Genomic DNA, 6,579 nt, shown 5'->3' on the forward strand with positions numbered 1-6,579 from the left:
TCATTTTTCTTCAACAACTTAAATATGGGCTCACACCACTACCAGAAAATGGGCCTCTGGGAACAATTATTTTGTCAACGGTTTGTGAACCGTTGCCATAGAGCAGATACAGTAACGGTTGAAACCGTTACAATAGAATTGGGTGGTATCAGCAAGCTTTAAACATCAAACCGTTGCAATTGTAACAAAACCATTGCCATAGAGATTTGTTTTGCAACGGATTTGTAAACCGTCACAATAGACATGTATATGGGAACGATTGTGGGGGAAGTTATGGGAACTGTTAGTCATTCCCTCTCATTTTTTCACCGAAAATTTGCTGGCCCGCCAAACTAATTAAGTGATCGGTCAATTTTTATTTTTTAATTAATTTTAATAACGTAAATACAATAAACCCCTCCACCTCCAGTGTATCTCTAGTACTATATCCCCCATAATCGATACATCCTAACTCAGCTCCCATTGTTGATACACCCAAACTCCCCTCTCTAATCTCTTTTTTTAGCAAAAATAATCCCGATAGTCGGAAAACAGAACTTGTTTATATACTGGTTTCTCTCCATTTTCCAGAACTTGCGGGAAAGGACCAATGATTGTATCAAGCCTAAGATTCACAAACAACGGTATAGAAATTCTAGCCTTGCTCCTCATCAAATTAATGGCCAAGTGTCATCAAATACCTCTTCATTAGACCACCATAATCATCAAATCTCAAAACCCCAAATCCCCAAATTCTAAACAGTTCCGGCACTTCTCTGGTACTTCTTCAAGGACAGTTGCTAGCCTTCCCCAAATCCCCAAATTCTAAAATCAGATTTGTGCTCGAACCAGAGAAGCCCAAAATCACCATAGCCTGGTAATTTTCTTAATTCTTTTGGTCATTTTTACTATTTTTGTTACCATTGATATACATTTTTACTGTATTTTTTTTAGTTCTTGGCAAAAAGGTTCTTAATTCATGCTGTAGTCTTTTGGGTTCTGTGTTTAATAGCATTGAAACTTCCATAGTTTGGATTCCTAGATATGGCTTGCTGTCACACTTTTAACTAATGCTTTCAATTCTGTGGTACATAGAGAATGGCTTCTCTAAAGTGGCCTATATGTTTAGTTTTGATCTGCTGAGAAAATAGTTTAGCTGAAAATCCATCTTCTATGAGTTTAATAATAGGCTAATTGAACTCCTAACAAATTTCTCTATCTCATTTTTACAATATTCGCAACCAGCACAGAAGAAATGATATGTCGATGAAGAGTCATTTTTAAACATAACTCTGTCATGTAAGAGGGTTGGAAAAATGACTACTTTGTGTTTTATCATGTTTTCGCAGTTTCCGATTGGAGAACTGAATATTCTCAACTAAGATGTATGTTGTATGCCTTGTTGTTGTCTGAGATAATATATTAAGCTACACCAGAGTAACTGCATACTTGAAAGAGTCGTAACTTTTTTACTCTATTATTAATAACTATAGGGGCTTCCTTCAAAAATCATTAATTATTAAGTTTTCGAACTATAAACCAGTACCGTGGAAGAAAGTACTTCATGTGAGTTTTTCTTAATGCAATTTCCAAGAAATGGGAACCCACAAAGGTGACTGCTTTTATGCTTATTTAAGTCAATGTGAATAATTTTGTTATGTGTTACATCTGAAGTAGGAATATTAAGAAATGGTAGCTTGCATACTTATTTTGTTTGTTTTGAATTTAGGTTGTGCCTCAAGCTGATAGAGTTTTAATTCGGTTAGAAGAGTCGTCTGGGGTACTTTTACAGTTGTCTCTTAATTATTTTTCTCTTTTTTGCATATTTACCTAGTTGAATTTTATTGTATAATATTGCAACAACTGGACTTGTGTATTAAGTAGAGGTGCTATCAAGTTAGTGCTTTTGAAACCAGTGATTTGGGCACCATATTTTGGTGTATTATGTTTTCACAACTAGATATGACTGTGTAACTCAAATTTCTGTAGATGCTGATTGTTTTGCAATAAGTAATCATAAAAGTTAGTCTTTTTATTTTTTCTTAGAGTCTTTCCATGACAACAAACTTAATATTTTAGAAGTACTGTTAACTGAGTGCTAGATTTATTTATGTTTGATGCCAATGGTTTAACTGTTATTTTTTTTCCTCTTAACAGAGTTTCTGCTCAACTATAATACAATAGATATTACAGTTTCTCTAGATGTCACTCGTTTAAGCTGTATAAGCACTGAAAAAGTGGAAATGATACTCTCAAATATAGTAAGGTTGAAAAGCAGTTGACATGCTTTCATGAAAATTATCCTCCGTAGTCAAACATTAACCACCAAAAGAAAATGCATGGTCTAGTTTCCAGCAAGTTTAAATGAAAGAAAGTATACAACAACTAGGTCTATAATGGAATATTAGCATACCCTTACCATTCTTGGATCTGTCTTTCCTTCAACTTCTTTCCAAAAGCAACCATATTTCACTGTACAACCAAAATGAAAAGGACATTAGAGAAACAATAAAAAAATAAGCAAGACTCCAGACAATGAAAAATCGTTTTTCATATACTACAGAGCTAGAACTGTTTGGTTGATAGAAATTGAGAAGGTACTTACACAAATCCTATTTCAATCTATCACAATCCACTAATTTTTAAGAAGTTAACTTTTAAACTTCTTATTAATTAATTTTGACGCTAGAGTGTGCTTATTTTCTGAATCTCATTAGATGAGTTTTGAGTATTAATTTTCTGAATCTCATTTTTCCGTCCTTGGTCAAGACACTGAGAGCTTTAATTGACCACAATTTTTCTTTGAATGGATTGCAAACGTTGTGTTTGAAAAAAATTAAATGGGCAAGATTAGTGGTTGCTGGAGCAAGTTAGGTTTACTGTGTAATTATTTGTTATTTGTTCCACTCACCAATGTAAAACGACCACTGCTAGAGAGAGATCGAGTATAAAACTGCAACCAATGTAAACCAGAAAACATAGCTTCTTAATATCACTCTTAGATTCCACTTCAACATTTTTTACTAGATGTTTAGTTACCAAAGTTTTACTAGATGTTTAGCTACCAAAGTTAAAAGAATAAGAAGGTTAAACATTTATGGCCCTTTACTACTAATCAAACAATTCCTTGCCCATTAAACATTATATACCCATGGGACAAAATGCAACTGCTAGAGTTCCTCTAAGAGATCAAATATAAAATTGTGACCAAATTTAAACTAGAAACATAGCTTCTCAATATCACACCTAAGTTATATACCTCTTTCATATTGTATACTTGATTTATAGCTACTAGTGTTAAAGAAATAGGAAGAATTAAACATTTCATGGCCCTTTATTAATGATCAAACAATTTATCATCCTTTATCAACAACCAAACAATTTATTACCTCACTACAGTCACATTACTAACTTCTTAGAATCGTAAATTTCATTTTAGTGTTTTTTTTCCAATCATTTATTGTCTTTTCCCTCTTGTTGGCTCTTAGCTGCTTATGACTTATGAGTGCAACTCTCTGGTGTAGGTGCCCCTGCTAGGTGGAGCATTTTGTGCGTGAACTTGACATTTCTTTTACAACTCAGAGTCCCTTGAGATAAGTATATCACTTTGTTTATTCACTTATTAATAGGAAATTTCTACCATATGCAAAATCTTACGAGGAAAAAAAGGTATACTGGATAAAGAGAAAGTTGGCTTTTCCTGAAAGAGGGTTTTTGGGGTGGGTGGGGGGTGGGGTGAGGTGGTTGTTTGTATAATCAAACTGATAAATTACTGCAATTCAATGATAGCCTCATAACTGCTTTGCTAGCTTTCCCTTTGTATTTGCTTACCATGACCTTAACACAACTTGGAATTTGGGGTTAGGTTGGGTGGGGTTTCTATCTTTGTGTGATGACATTCTTTTAAGTGTGTCTGAATTTAGACTATTGGTTACACACCATTGATAATTGATATAATAATTGTTGGGATAAGCTTGTAAATATACCAGCAACTAATGTGTTTGCTTTGTGTGATGACATTCTTTTAAGCTTTGCTGCTTATTGTTTGCTGCAAAAATCATAATATAAAATTTGCTCAGTTTAGATTAGCTCATTGTTTGTCAACCGTATAAGGCATTAGTAAATTGATAAAGCCACCAACTCACCATTATGTACAACTGTTTCAATTTTCAACCCGAGATGTAGTATAACGCTTGTATTTTGTTGACCGTTATGCAAGTTAAGAAGGTTCAATTCTATGAGATTATTTTTGCGAAAAAGAACATATAGGCGGTGCAGTGAGTGGCACTTTCCACATAAAATTTCTGACTCTCCCTTTCTCATCCCTTGTTTCAACATTATCGATAAGAAATTAATATGCAGACTAGCAGAAAGCTGGATATAATTTCAAAGGGCTATGCAGAGAAACTGAATAATAAACAGAAACATGTTCATGTTCTCTGAGCAGCTAGGCATGTTCCTTACTGATTAAATGTAAGAAAATATACTCTTTTACACTTCAACTGTACATTGTGATATGCAGCTGGTTGAAAATTTCAACTTATTAGACAAGATATTGTAGAAGGTTTTAGTTCAAGATATACATCATTCCATGATTCAGCATTGGGGTTAAGCACCAGAAAAACCTACTTACTTAACCAAACTTACAGATTTTTATCAAAGTAAGCACTTGAAACGTATAGAAGCACGCAGAACTTGGGATGTAAGAATGGTGGCTTAATGGTTGGAAACTTGTAATTTCTGGGACAACTGGTGTCTCAAGTGCAACTTGTTACCGTAAGTGACTAGGTAATTTAATGGTCTGTGCTACCGTTACGTGTGTGGTTTTGTTGACAGAGATGCTTAAGATAGTTGATGTTTCATGCTGGTTTTGTAATTATGTTTGTGATTCTTCTTATGCATTATTCTTAACTTTGCCATCATAGCTTGATAGTTTGAAAGTCTTGGTCCTTGTTAATAATATCAGATTGTTATAATGTTGTGTATAGTTTGTTGAGATGAATAAGTTGAATTAATAAAAGAAGAACGAAAACAGTTAAATTCTTGAGTATTCTTAGACCGGATTTTCTTGAAGGGTAATAACTTTATTTATCCTCTTTTGTAGGTGGAGTAGTTCAAGAAATAGACGATGAAGAACTAGACCTTACTTGAGATGAATTTTGAATTGTTATAGATGAATGTTCTAGGAATCTTTTGTTACCAACATTTTTGAAACTTATTTACTCTCTTGAAATGTACTAAACTTATGCACTCATGGGGTTGAACATTTGCTTTATGGATATTATTTGCTTGATGGATAATTATGTATTATTAATAGTTTCATTTTATGATGTATTTAAATTTTAGTGTTATTATAATTTATTATATGTATAAATATTTATATATAACAGGTGCTATATTTTGGTTTCAACTTAATTGATGCAATAGCCCACCAGAACCGTTGCAATAGGACACAAATAGCGTTCCAATAGACAATATAAACCGTTGCAATAGGTCCCATAAACTGTTCGAAATACAAATATAACTGTTACAATAGCCTAAAGAAATCGTTGTTATATCCAACATAACCGTAGAAATAGCTTACATAAGTGTTGCTTTAAATAATATGGTAACGGTTAAGAACCGTTGTATAAATAATATAGTAACGGTTTAAAACCATTACAATTGAAAAAAATAACTGTTCCAATAGAGAAAGGGAAAACCATTGCGATAGATGTATCTATTGTCACGGTGATGCAAACCGTTGCAAGAACCATTCCAGTAGACCTATGGGTACGCCGGCTGATGTGACAAGCTTTAAGTCGTTCCAATATCCTTATGGCAACGGTTTGGCAGTCTGTGGGAACGGTTTTTCAGCCGTTACCGTAGACCAATTTTTCAGTAGTGCACGTGGAAGTCAATTGAGCAATGAACCGACTAATATAATTCAACCTTCCTAACAAACTCATAACCTCTTTCTTGGTTCTCAGAGGAGGCAAATCCCGAATAGTCTTTATCTTTGTTGAATCTATCTCGATGCCCCTCCAACTGACTATAAACCCCAAAAGTTTCCCAGATGAAACTCCAAATGCACATTTAGCTGGATTTAACTTCAAGTCATACTTACGTAGATGCTCAAAGAAGTTTCTCAAATCCCGAACATGGTCGTCCTGTGTTCTTGATTTAATGATTACATCGTCCACATACACCTCGATTTCTTGGTGCATCATGTCATGAAAGATGACAGTCATAGCTCTTATGTAAGCTACCCCGATGTTCTTCAAACCAAAAGGCATGACCCTGTAACAGTAAGTGCCCCAAGGGGTGGTGAAAGCCGTCTTTTACGCATCTTCTTCATCTATCAAGACCTGATGATATCTAGCATAACAATCCACGAAAGACTGCATCTCATGTTTAGCATAGTTGTCAACAAGGATGTGGATGTTTGGCAAAGAGAAGTTGTCTTTGGGACTTGCTTTGTTCAAATCCCGATAATCAACACACACTTGGGTTTCCCATCTTTCTTTTGCACTGGGACCACATTAGCCAACCATGTGGCGTATCAGACCACTCAGATCACACCCGCTTTCAACTGTTTGGTGACTTCTTCTTTAATCTTGT

The 6,579-nt window shown here is 34.5% G+C and overlaps 1 long non-coding RNA gene across 1 annotated transcript; it reads left to right on the plus strand.

Annotated features, from left to right (window-relative positions):
- The first annotated feature begins 422 nt into the window (after positions 1-422).
- Positions 423-5,301, plus strand: LOC104238969 (uncharacterized). Its single transcript, XR_714005.2, has 2 exons — positions 423-856; positions 3,504-5,301. It is a non-coding gene; the product is annotated as an uncharacterized lncRNA (long non-coding RNA).
- Positions 5,302-6,579: the final 1,278 nt, after the last annotated feature.

The sequence above is a fragment of the Nicotiana sylvestris genome, chromosome 10, assembly GCF_000393655.2.
Source record: "Nicotiana sylvestris chromosome 10, ASM39365v2, whole genome shotgun sequence".
Lineage (NCBI taxonomy): Eukaryota > Viridiplantae > Streptophyta > Magnoliopsida > Solanales > Solanaceae > Nicotiana > Nicotiana sylvestris.